Source organism: Sinohyriopsis cumingii, chromosome 1 (genome assembly GCF_028554795.1).
Source record: "Sinohyriopsis cumingii isolate HCF-2022 chromosome 1, ASM2855479v2, whole genome shotgun sequence".
Taxonomy (NCBI): Eukaryota; Metazoa; Mollusca; class Bivalvia; order Unionida; family Unionidae; genus Sinohyriopsis; species Sinohyriopsis cumingii.
The window spans coordinates 49158910-49170557 of NC_142961.1; the positions used below are offsets into that span (position 1 = coordinate 49158910).

Sequence of the window (11648 nt, forward strand, 5' to 3'; positions counted from 1 at the left end):
AGTCTCAATGCGCATTACGTGGTCTTGTTTAAAAGCCCTCGAGATAAATCGCAAGTGCAAGTCTTAGCCAAACAGTTAGGAACGCCTTGGCTGACTCAGGCGTACGACGATGCCACTCAAACGCCACACGCCTATTTACTCGTCGATTTGAAACCTACGACTCCCGAGGATTTGCGATTTCGTACCCACTTGTTTCACCACTGGTGCCAAGACGGAGGGCCTGTCCTGTACACGTCTCCGTCCTCGACTTCATTTCACTCCCCATAAAAAAATCTATAAAAGCCTCAGACCCTTTTTCGTCTGTCTCACACAGTGTGAACATGACGTCCCTTCAGTCGCATCTTCCCGTCAAATTGATTCGTGCCTTGTATGGCATCAGTCGAGAAAAAGATCCACAAACACGAGCTCGTGTCTTAGAAGCTAGTCTCAAAGAAGTCTTACGATGGTTCACGGTGACGGCACGTCAATTACTCCAAGGAATCATTCAGATTCCTCATCAAACCAAACGCTTTTTTGATCGAAACAAAGTCGCTTTGGTCCAACTGGCCGATCCACGCATCGACACTCAAACCAAAAACAAATCATTTTGAAACCTGGAGGGAGCGGTACTCTAGGAGGGGTCATCATTCGCTCACTCTTAAGATGGGATCCTAATGCCCCCAAAGTTATACCCAAGACAAAAGTCCAACGAAGCCCCAAGAAGAAAAAGACCAGGTCCCCAAGGAGAACTTCTCCAGTGGCAGGACCCTCCTCTGACCAGACACCACCACCCCGGAAAAAGAAAAGAAGCCCCCAGAAAAAGAAACAGAGAAAAAGTCCCCAGAAAAAGAAAAGTCCACAGAAAACTAGTCGTAAGAGAGGCACTTCGGCCAGGACGCAACCTTACACTCGCAAACCACGATCTGCCACGGCAGTGACTGCGTCTCCGGCAGCCTCACGTTTGTCCACTTCTCCGTTGATGACACCAGGAACTGAAGAGTACTTGGAGACATTGATTACACCAAGAACTTCTCCGTTGATGACCCCCAAAAGAACTTCCCCAGTGGCAGGACCCTCCAATTTAGTGGCAGTTGCTGCTGCTCACAAAGTACCTTCTCCCAAAATCAAAGTCCATGAAAGATCGGGCATGTTACAAAGTTTACTGGATTTGTCCAAGCAAGAACTGGCTCGATTTAGTCCGTTGCGTACCCCTGCACGACGTGTCATGCCTGTCCTCAAACTGATACGACGTAAAGACAATCAGTGGCGACGCGTTCCAGTATAAAAAAGGCCTGTGACCAAGTCGGGTATCAGTGTTTTTTTGGTGCTCCTGAAGACTCAAAGATGTCACCCTCCAGAAAACCCCAAGGAAAGAAAAGGAAAGGACTGCCACCACGTTTAGCCAAACATGGGGACATGTTATCTGTCCTGTCCAAAGCTTCTCCAGCCCTACGAAAAAAAACTCATTCAAACAGCCTCCAAAGAGGTCATCGATACCGTGTGCGAATGTTGTTTGAACGTTTTGAAAGGCACGATCCCTTTGTCCAAACACCAGAAACAATGCTTAAGCAAGCATCGTCACGTTCTTCGCCAAATGGTTCGAAAGAAAATTCCCATTCGTCAAAAAAAGAAGATGTTGGTCGAACGTGGAGGCATTTTGCCTCTCTTGTTAGGTCCTATACTGAAAGGAGTCTTGGGAACCATGTTGGGAGGACTGGTGGGAGCAAGATGAAAAGGCCCTCGGAAGTCCCAAGATCTCAGAATTGACCCCTGACAACCCCATGGAAGGACGAAAACTAGCTTTAGTGCCTTACAAACGATGGATACAATACCATCGGTGGCAAGAACAACGCACCCCGCATTTACCTCCCAATCCCAATTTGAGCGAGATGTCCCAGTTACAACACGAATTGCAGTCCTTGATGGATCGCCAAGATTTGTCCGAAACAGAAAAATCGCAAAAGTACGGTCAACTCTTGCAACGACTGCAACTCTTTCACCAGAAAGCTTTAGACGAAACAGCTCTACCCACTCTGAAAGATTTTAAGACCTTGATGAAAAGTCCAGCACCATCACCAGTACCAGTACCAGTACCAGTACCACCAGTACCAGTGACCAAGACAGAAAAAGGAAAAGAAGAAGAAGAAGGGTTTCAAACTCCACCAGAAAAAGTACGCAAGTTAACAACACCACCTACCTCCAGAATTGGATGGATTAAAAAGATGATGGCCACCCCTTCTTCATCACAAGAGAAAAAGAAAGTGAAGACAGAAGTGAAGACAGAAGTGAAACAAGAACCGATATCCCCCGCTCAGACATCCTCCTCCTCTTCAACACCTATTGCCGGCCGCACACGCAAAGCATTGCAATCCAAGAAAGTACCCCAAGAGAAAACGAGTAGCATCCTCCAAGAGTGGGTGTCTTATTAACACAAAAAATAAAAATGGAAAAAGTCTTAGCCAGCATTTACTACGATCCCTCCCATCCTGCAGGTTACGCAGGAGTTCAAAAATTGTATCGTGCTGCCAAAACGCGACTGAAAAGTCTCCGTTTACCTCAAGTGCAACAATGGTTACAAGAACAAGCTACCTACACTTTACACAAACCCATTCGACGCAAGTTTGCCAGAAAAGTCGCACCCGAGTGGAAGGCATCGATCATCAATGGCAAGCCGATTTAGCCGATGTCTCTCATTTGGCCAGCTACAGTCGTGGCTACAAATATTTGTTTTGTGTCATCGACGTCTTTTCCAAATTTGCCTGGGTCGTACCCTTGACTTCCAAATCGAGCAGCGAGTTAGTGCGAGCCCTGCAACGAGTGTTGAAACAAAGCGGTCGTCACCCTCTTCGATGGCAAACGGACAAATATACCGAATTTCTGAACCAAGCTTTCCAAAAAGAATTAAAGAAACGTGACATTCATTTTTTTACCACCGAGAATCCCGAAACCAAAGCCAGCATCGTGGAACGTTTTCAACGCACTTTGAAAGAACGCATGTGGAAATATTTTACGCATCACCACACTCTGAAGTACATCGACATCTTACCGCACCTGGTGCAAGCGTACAACCAATCTTACCATCGAAGCATTGGACGTGCCCCGCAAGACGTGACTCCCGAGAACGAAGTGTTGGTGTTTGAGCGCCTGTTTGGTACGTCCCCGACGAGGGCTGTCCCCAAGAAAAGTGGAGAGTTGGCCGTAGGAGATTGGGTGCGCATTGGCAAAACCAAACGCACTTTCGACAAAGGTTACTTACCTAACTGGACGACCGAATTGTTTCGCGTCACTGGACGAGTGCATGGCCGTCATCCTGCCGTCTATAAATTGGAAGTCATGAACGGAGAAGTGCTCAAAGGAACGTTTTATTTGCCCGAGTTACAACGTGTCACCAAAAAAGAAGACGACGTGTACGACATCGAAAGCATTCTCGAACGCAGAACCCGTAAAGTGGGCAAACGACGTGTCAAAGAAGTCAAAGTACGTTGGAAAGGATATCCACCCAGTTTCGATTCTTGGATCGACGCTTCGCAAGTCATCGACTATAAAAAGAAGAAGTGACCATCATGCCCTTTCACACAGCAGCAGACGCAGCTACGTCGACCAGTCCTTCTTTCCCTAGTTCTTCTGTGCAAGATTTACAAAAACAACCCTTGTGGGTGTGGTGTGGAGAACGTGTGCCTAAAACGCAAATCGTCTTTTTCTGCCAAATCTTCGTGGTGTATTGTGTCATCGGGGCAGCCATCGCCAATTTGAGTTTGCAACAAGGAGACAAACAATTGTGGACCATTTTATTGAGCAGTTGCATCGGTTACCTGCTTCCTAGTCCCTCCCTGAAATTCACCTCGAACGGGAACCACGGGAACCTTGTGTCCAGTGCCAGTGCCAGTCACCACTTCAATCACAACCAGAACCCCATTTTAGACGGAAACACGCCTCTGACGTCCACTAACCCCTCGGACAGCCACAGAACTCTGGAATTATGAGTCACCAAAACCAATTTTACTTAACTTTACCCAGTGACAGTTCCATGGAGGTGTTTCCCCACAACACGTTGTGCTGTTACACGGCCAAATTACCTCAGGCCATCCAGTTAGATCACGAAGCCCATTGGGAAGTGGCTTTAGTAGAAATGATTCACCCGACCCAAGTCCTCAATGTCCTTCCCAATCAAAATTTTTTTGATGTGGAAGTTCATGACGAGCAAATGCAACAGTGGATGGATAGCAATGTCAAATATGACAAGAAAACCCGTACACAAAAGTACACCACCTATCACTTGTTCATTCCCCCAGGCTATTATTTTAGTGGTCAACATTTGGTCAGCACCATAACCTCCAGGTTTAATGTCGTGTTTCTGAAAGCTTTGGAGCATGTCAACAAAAATGTCACCATGGAGTACCACAAAGCAGCTCGTCGCTTCTTGATGAAATTTGAACGGAGTAAAATCGTGTCCATTTTATTTTGTCCTGAATTGTTTGACATGTTGGGCGGAGACATGGACATGAGAAAGGCCATGATCAAGAAAAACGAATTACCCATCGTTTACGACAACGAGTCTTTTAGCAAGTTATTTCGTGCCCCGGTAGAACTGAACCAAGGACTGAATTTGATGTTCGTGTGTTCCGATGTGGTGGAGTACAACGTGGTGGGACACACCTCCGTACCGTTACTGCGTGTCATTCCTTTCAAAGTAGATTCTGCCACGAACGCTGACGAGGAAGGTGGAAACACTTACCACGTCCACCGCGAATTTGTCCATCCTCACTATTTGCCGGTCAGCAAGTCGTATTTGGACACGGTCAACATTGCTATAAAAGGAGATTTGGGACAAAATATTCCATTTACCAAAGGAAAAGTCACGGTGAAACTCCATTTTCGAAAACGGTTCTCTCACGACTCTTAAGTCATGTATCCAGTGTACCGAGGGGTTGCTCGACAGCGAGGACACGGCTTAGGAGATATGTTAAAATCGGCCTTTCGTTCGGTGGCTCCGGTGTTGAAACCGATGGTGACACGCGGATTGCACGCCTTGAAAGATGCGGCACTGACGCAAGGCAAAGAATTTCTCCAAAATGTCATCATCGACAAACAAAACCCTAAAGAAGCCTTCATGAGGGCAGGCAAAAATGTCTTGCTGCAAACGGGCAAAGACATTTTAGGCCAACGAGAAACACCTATAAATGCCCTGCACGATACCGAGTCAGGCATTCAGCAAGGACAAGGCAGAAAGAGACGACGAAGAAAACACCCTTTCACCAGACTTCAAGCGAGAAAGGCCAAGAAAAGAAGAACCGTTCGAGACTTAGACGTTTTCGATTATTGAGAAAAGAGACAAAAAAATGATGCACCGAGAATCTTGCGCTTGTTCCAAGACGGAACTGGACCTGTTTGCCATGCCCCCCACGATGATGACGATGCAAGAATCCCAGTGGGTGGAATTTCACCCCGTCTCCTCACTGACCGATTCCGCTCCCATCGAGTTTGAAATCAAAGGACAGCCCGAAGATTACATCGATCTGAATAGCAGTTACTTGTACCTGAAAGTCAAAATTCTAGATAAGACTGGAGGTGCTATAGACGATGAAGCAGTAGCTCCCGTCAACAATTTCATGCATTCCTTGTTCAGTGGAGTGGACTTGTACTTGAATAACAAACTGGTCAGTAGCAGCATGGATACTTACCCTTATCGTGCCTACCTGGAAAATCTCTTGACGTACGGAATAGATGCCAAGAACACTCATCTCAATGCCTGTGTGCTATGGGAAGCTGACGAACCTACCAAGTTTGAAATATTGGAAACTGATGAAAAGAAAGACAACAATGATGGATTTCTAGAACGAAGAAAGAGAATCACGGGAGCTGACACAAGTTTAGAACTGATGGATCGTTTGCATTTGGACATGTGGTTGCAAGAAAAGTATTTGCTGAACGGGGTGGATGTCCGCCTGAGACTGAATCGTAGCAGTGCCGTTTTCCATTTGATGGCTGATAGTGACGGTTACAAAACCAAAATCCTAGAAGCCAAACTCTACGTACGCCGTGTGGAAGTGTTACCTAAAGTGGGAAACGACATCAGTCAGACGTTGAGCAGAACGACTGCCAAGTATCCCATACGACGCGTGGAAGTGAAAATCTTCACCATTCCCAAGGGACAGCGATCCATGATCGAAGATCATCTGTTCCAAGGACAGTTACCCAAACGTTTGATCGTTGATATCGTCGAGAATACAGCCTTCAACGGAGCTGCCGAAAAAAATCCTTTCTACTTTCAACACTTTGGCGTGTCCAAAATCGAAGTCAGTCGCGATGGCAAGACCTTGTGTACCCGACCTTTCGAACCTGACTTTACCAAGAAGAATTACTTGAGATCGTACTTGTCCCTGTACGAAGCCACCGGACAGTTAGGAACCAATACCAGTCACGGTATTACGTACGAGGATTATGCAGGAGGCTACGCTTTGTGGGCTTTCGATTTCACTCCAGACCAAGGCAGCGACGAGGGACATTTCCACTCTATAAAATCCGGCCAGATTCGTGTGGAAATACAGTTTAAAGACCGAGACCCTGATGAAACGGTGAACGTCATCCTGTATGCAGAATTCGATAATACCATAGAAATCAACAGTTTGAGAGAAGTCATCCTAGATTACTAGAAACCATGGAAGACTGTTATCCCTCTTTACCTAGTGGAGAAACTTTTAGTGTTGGATTATTGTTAAAAAATGTTAGAGTTGTTGTTGTTTAGTGTTAAGTGATTTTTGAATAAAAAATGTTGTGTTTTGAAAAAAATGCCTTTGTGGTTTGTTTAGCTATAAGAATGTTGGATTGATGCTCTTTCATTTCTTACTATCCCTCTCATGACACTCACTAAACGTTGCGACTCAAAAACCGTGTGGGGGGATGTTTTCCTTCACGTCCGCGCTTTCACTTTAAGAACCGGGGTTGTTTCCAGTCTAACCATCCATTGTCGACTCATCCTCCTACGAAGATGTGCTCCAAACTAGCTAAGCTCAACGAAGCCTACGTGAATTTGCATAGGGTCAGACACAGTCTGATACCGAAGCCAGAAGAAATAGAGAATGTGAGAATGTTAAAAATCACTGAAGACCTGATAGAAGAGCTCTTCAGAGAAGAAATGAACAGGGAAAAAGAAGAATGGACAGAGAAGTACAGACTTCAGAGACAGCAGCAACAGCAGCAACAACAACAACAGCAGCAGCAACCTGAAGCTGACAGAGGTTTTGTCGATTGTCGTATCGACACCAAAGAGTTCTTCTTCTCTTTTCGAAGAAGCAGACCTATCGCCAGAAAGTCTATCCTCAGAGGACATCGCATTCTTAGAAACTAAAAAAGAATGCCATAGCAAACAAAACAACAGCCCTTTTCAGGGCTACCCAATACTCTAGAAAAGAAATAACAATCCATTTGCCAATGTGTGTAGGTAGAGTAGTGTGAAAATAAACACTAACTCTTTTTTAAAAAAATGTGAGGGTATGTGTTTGTGTTTGTAAGTGGTTAAGTAAGTTGGTATGGATAGTAGATTAAAATGATGTCTTTTTTTGGTGTTTGAGGTGTAAATTTGGGGTTAGATTGGATTGCTTTGCGTATGTGGATAGTCTATTGAAGTGATTTATAAAAAAAAATTTAAAATAGTGATGGATAGCATAAAAAAGTGAGTGAGTGCTTCTTTTAGGTCCGCGCGTTGTTGTTTTTTAGTTATGATCTAGGTAAGATCAATTTTATGTTTTAGGGGGATGTTTTCCATCACGTCCGCGCTTTCACTATAAATTGAAACTCGCTGGGCAGTCTAGCTACCCTTGTTGATTGATCAACACAAGAATGAATAGCAGAATAAGCAAACTTCTTGAACTCCAGATACATCTGGAATATGTCAGGCGCCTGTTAAATGAACTGGCCGCGGAGGCTATAGTAGAAGAGGAAAGAATGAAGAACGAAGAGGAGGAGAGAAGACAGAGGGAAGAGGAGGAAAAGAAACTAGAAGAGAGGATGTCGTACAATATTCCCGAGACAGAGGATTGGGGTGTTGAAGCGAATCATCCTCCCTCTGCGCTCCCCAGAAGAAAGGTGAAAGGAGACTGGGGAAGAAGATGCGTGTGTGGCGCCAGGCCAGGAAGGTGCAACCATTAGATAGGTGCATCTGGAGTTCAAAAAAAAAAACAGCCCTTTTAAGGGCTACCCAATACTCTAGAAAAGAAATAACTATCGATTTGCCAATGTGTGTGTGTGTGTGTGTGTGTGTGTGTGTGTGTGTGTGTGTGTGTGTAGGTAGAGTAGTGTGATTATAAACACTAACTCTTTTTTCATAGTGCGAGGGTATGTGTTTGTGTGTTTGTGTTTGTAACTGCTCACGTACGATTGTGTGGATAGTAGATTATGGATTTTGTTTATTGTTTCTTAGCGTATGTGGAGAGTATAGTTTGGGTTTTGTAACCGCTCACGTACGATTGTGTGGATAGTAGATTATGGATTTTGTTTATTGTTTCTTAGCGTATGTGGAGAGTATAGTTTGGGTTTTGTAACCGCTCACGTACGATTGTGTGGATAGTAGATTATGGATTTTGTTTATTGTTTCTTAGCGTATGTGGAGAGTATAGTTTGGGTTTTGTAACCGCTCACGTACGATTGTGTGGATAGTAGATTATGGATTTTGTTTATTGTTTCTTAGCGTATGTGGAGAGTATAGTTTGGGTTTTGTAACCGCTCACGAACGATTGTGTGGATAGTAGATTATGGATTTTGTTTATTGTTTCTTAGCGTATGTGGAGAGTATAGTTTGGGTTTTGTAACCGCTCACGTACGATTGTGTGGATAGTAGATTATGGATTTTGTTTATTGTTTCTTAGCGTATGTGGAGAGTATAGTTTGGGTTTTATTATATGAAATGAAAAAAGTAGGGGGATGTTTTCCTTCACGTCCGCGCGTTGCTGTTTCTTTGGTCATGATCTAGGTAAGATCAATTTTATGTTTATGGGGATGTTTTCCTTCACGTCCGCGCTTTCACTATAAGAACCCACAGTATTCGTCGTTCAAACCATTCTACAAAGAAGATGGCTTCTAACCAAATGGACAAAATACAAACATTGCAAGACGTTTTAGACAACTTAGGAATGATGGAACAGATGTTAATAAGACTTGTTGAAGACCATTATTCCTATAGTCCCCATCGTGTAAAGATGGAAATTAATAACTTAAAAAAGGTAAAGGACAAGATTAGTGGTGTCATAAAAGAGATAAAGGAGGAGAAGGAGGATGAAGAGGAAAGAACAAGAATAAGCAAATGGAACGAAAAAATTGAAAAAGAAGAAGAAAATGAGAAGAGGAAGAAAGAAGAGGAGGAAGAGAAGCAGAAAGAAGAGCAGGAGAAAAAAAAAGAAAGAGAAGAAGAGAAAGAGTGTAGGAGATAAAATAAGAACTTGGTGGAGAAAAAGAAGAAATTAGAAGCAGAAGAAGAAGAAAACCCAAAGGCCCTTTTCAGGGCCAGCCATATTTCTCGAAAAGAGATAGCCTTTCCATTGCCTACCCTTTTTTAAATTTAAATTTAAATTTAAATTTAAAAAAACTTTTAAAAAAAAAAAATAAAAAAATCCCATATTCAATTCCCCTTGTCCCTAGACAAACCCAAACTCTATTCCCATTGTCCCTATACAAGCCCCACAATTTATTCCCCATGTTAATTCCCCTTGTCCCTAGACAAGCCCAAACTCTATTCCCCATGTTCAATTCCCCTTGTCCCTAGACAAGCCCAAACTCTATTCCCCATGTTCAATTCCCCTTGTCCCTAGAGTGGCCCAGCAATTTTCCCCATGTTAAATTTCCATTGTCCCTAGAGTGGCCCAGGGGTGTTTTTAATGGTAATTCCCATTGTCCCTAGGGTGGCCCCATTCACTACTTACCAAACGCCATAATTTTTGAAAAAATGTTTAAAAGATACATCACGTCCACCCCCGCCTTCGTAAAATAATCCCAACAGAACCGGAAAGTTTCCTATAGTAAGTATTGTTCATAGTTAGATGGTTAAAATTATTCCCTTGAAACGCTAAACCTGCAGCAACTCCGAGGGGCATTGTCCTCTGGGCCCCCACAAGAGGTTTTGTCCCGCAGACCCGTGGCATACCTGCTTGCTTGCGCCATCCCAAAATCGATATTTCAGGATCCACCCCTCCTGATTCTTTTTACTGAATCCCCAGGCAGGTTCATACAACTCTTTTGAATTCAAAAACAAAAAAGCATTAAGGATATAAAGAAAAGCACCAAAAATAGTCATTTCATTCAGAAATTTATAATTTCTAACCCGACTGTGGCCAGGAGGTTCCTAGCACTGTCATCTTGTGACACGGCAGAGATTACCAAATTCTATCCGCATCTGACGTTCTTTCGAATTACCTGAGATATATATTTGCATTTGTATTTCTCTCTCTCTCTCTCTCTCTCTCTCTCTCTCTCTCTCTCTCTCTCTCTGTTGTGTGTGTGTGTGTGAGAGGGGGGGTTAAAATTGACTTTTACTGTCTTGTAAATTTCATCGTCCTGATAACATGCATATTAACTACCGGTTTACTTTATAAACAAATTTTAGGATATGACTGGTCAATTATGAAGATATAAAATGTAATAATGCTGTAAATAAAATATTGTATCGGACTGTAAGAACTTCAACAACATCACAGTGAGATCATTTAACAAGCGAGTGTAAATAACTCGCATAACGACTGACTCAACACTGCTAGCACACAAAATGGAGGACAAACTTCACTTCCAAAGTCATTATGCAGATATCTCATTTATGATCCAAACATATGAAGTTATATTATGGACACAAATGAGTTACTGCTTGATTTCTTCACATGTGTGAAATTAACACCAAAAGAAGGCTAAGTTTTAATTTTTTTAGTGGTTCTGCATGCATTTTTTCTGCTCAAGGGAGGTAACTGCTACGACTAGTGGCTACTTGTAAAGAATCGGCACAGCCAACACTGACCAAGAGAAACACAACGTGTACATACGATTCAGTTTTGGTCAAAAGATTCAGCGTAGAAAAAATGGGTATTTAGATAACAAATTCATTACGTATTAGTTTACCCTTTGGCTCAGTATTTACTGGGTTTAATACGGTCAAAACATATCGTAACATTAATGTAAATAAATAAACTGGGACTAACACCCTATACATTGCATTTACTACTGTAACCTGCTATTTTTAAGATTTGTCGTGTACTTACATATCAGAAATGCCGGTTCTTCACTGGAAGCAAGCAATGGTGTAATTTCTCAAGGCAATTAATCTAAGCTTGAGGTGATCTGTCTTTTCACAACGATTGCTATCAAATGTTCTGTTTATCGATTTTTACATTACGACGGCTGATTTCACGTCAGCTGTTTCTTTTTATAGCATTTTGGGCATATCTGGTTGATTGTATTAAAGTTTCGTTCAGGAAACCATATAAAACGCATGGAAAATGAAAGTAGCTTTACATCAAAGTACTCCATTTTGACCCCGTAATTACTTTTCAAGAACTTGATAATCTCATAATTACAGTTTCGTTGACTTAGTAAAATCAATAATAGTAATAGTTATAGCAGTAGTAGTTGCGATAATGGTAGTAGTAGCTGTTGTTGTTGTCGGAGTAGTAGCAATAGCAGCAACATAAATA

At 42.8% G+C, this 11648-nt stretch overlaps 1 protein-coding gene across 1 annotated transcript in view; it reads right to left on the reverse strand.

Moving 5' to 3' along the window:
* Positions 1 to 11359, reverse strand: part of LOC149806837 (uncharacterized) — a 41107-nt gene extending 29748 nt beyond the window's left edge. The window contains exon 1 of the mRNA XM_089958317.1: positions 11217 to 11359. The gene's annotated coding sequence lies outside the window, so the exon portion shown is untranslated. The remainder of the gene's footprint in view (positions 1 to 11216) is intronic.
* Between the last annotated feature and the right edge of the window lie 289 nt (positions 11360 to 11648).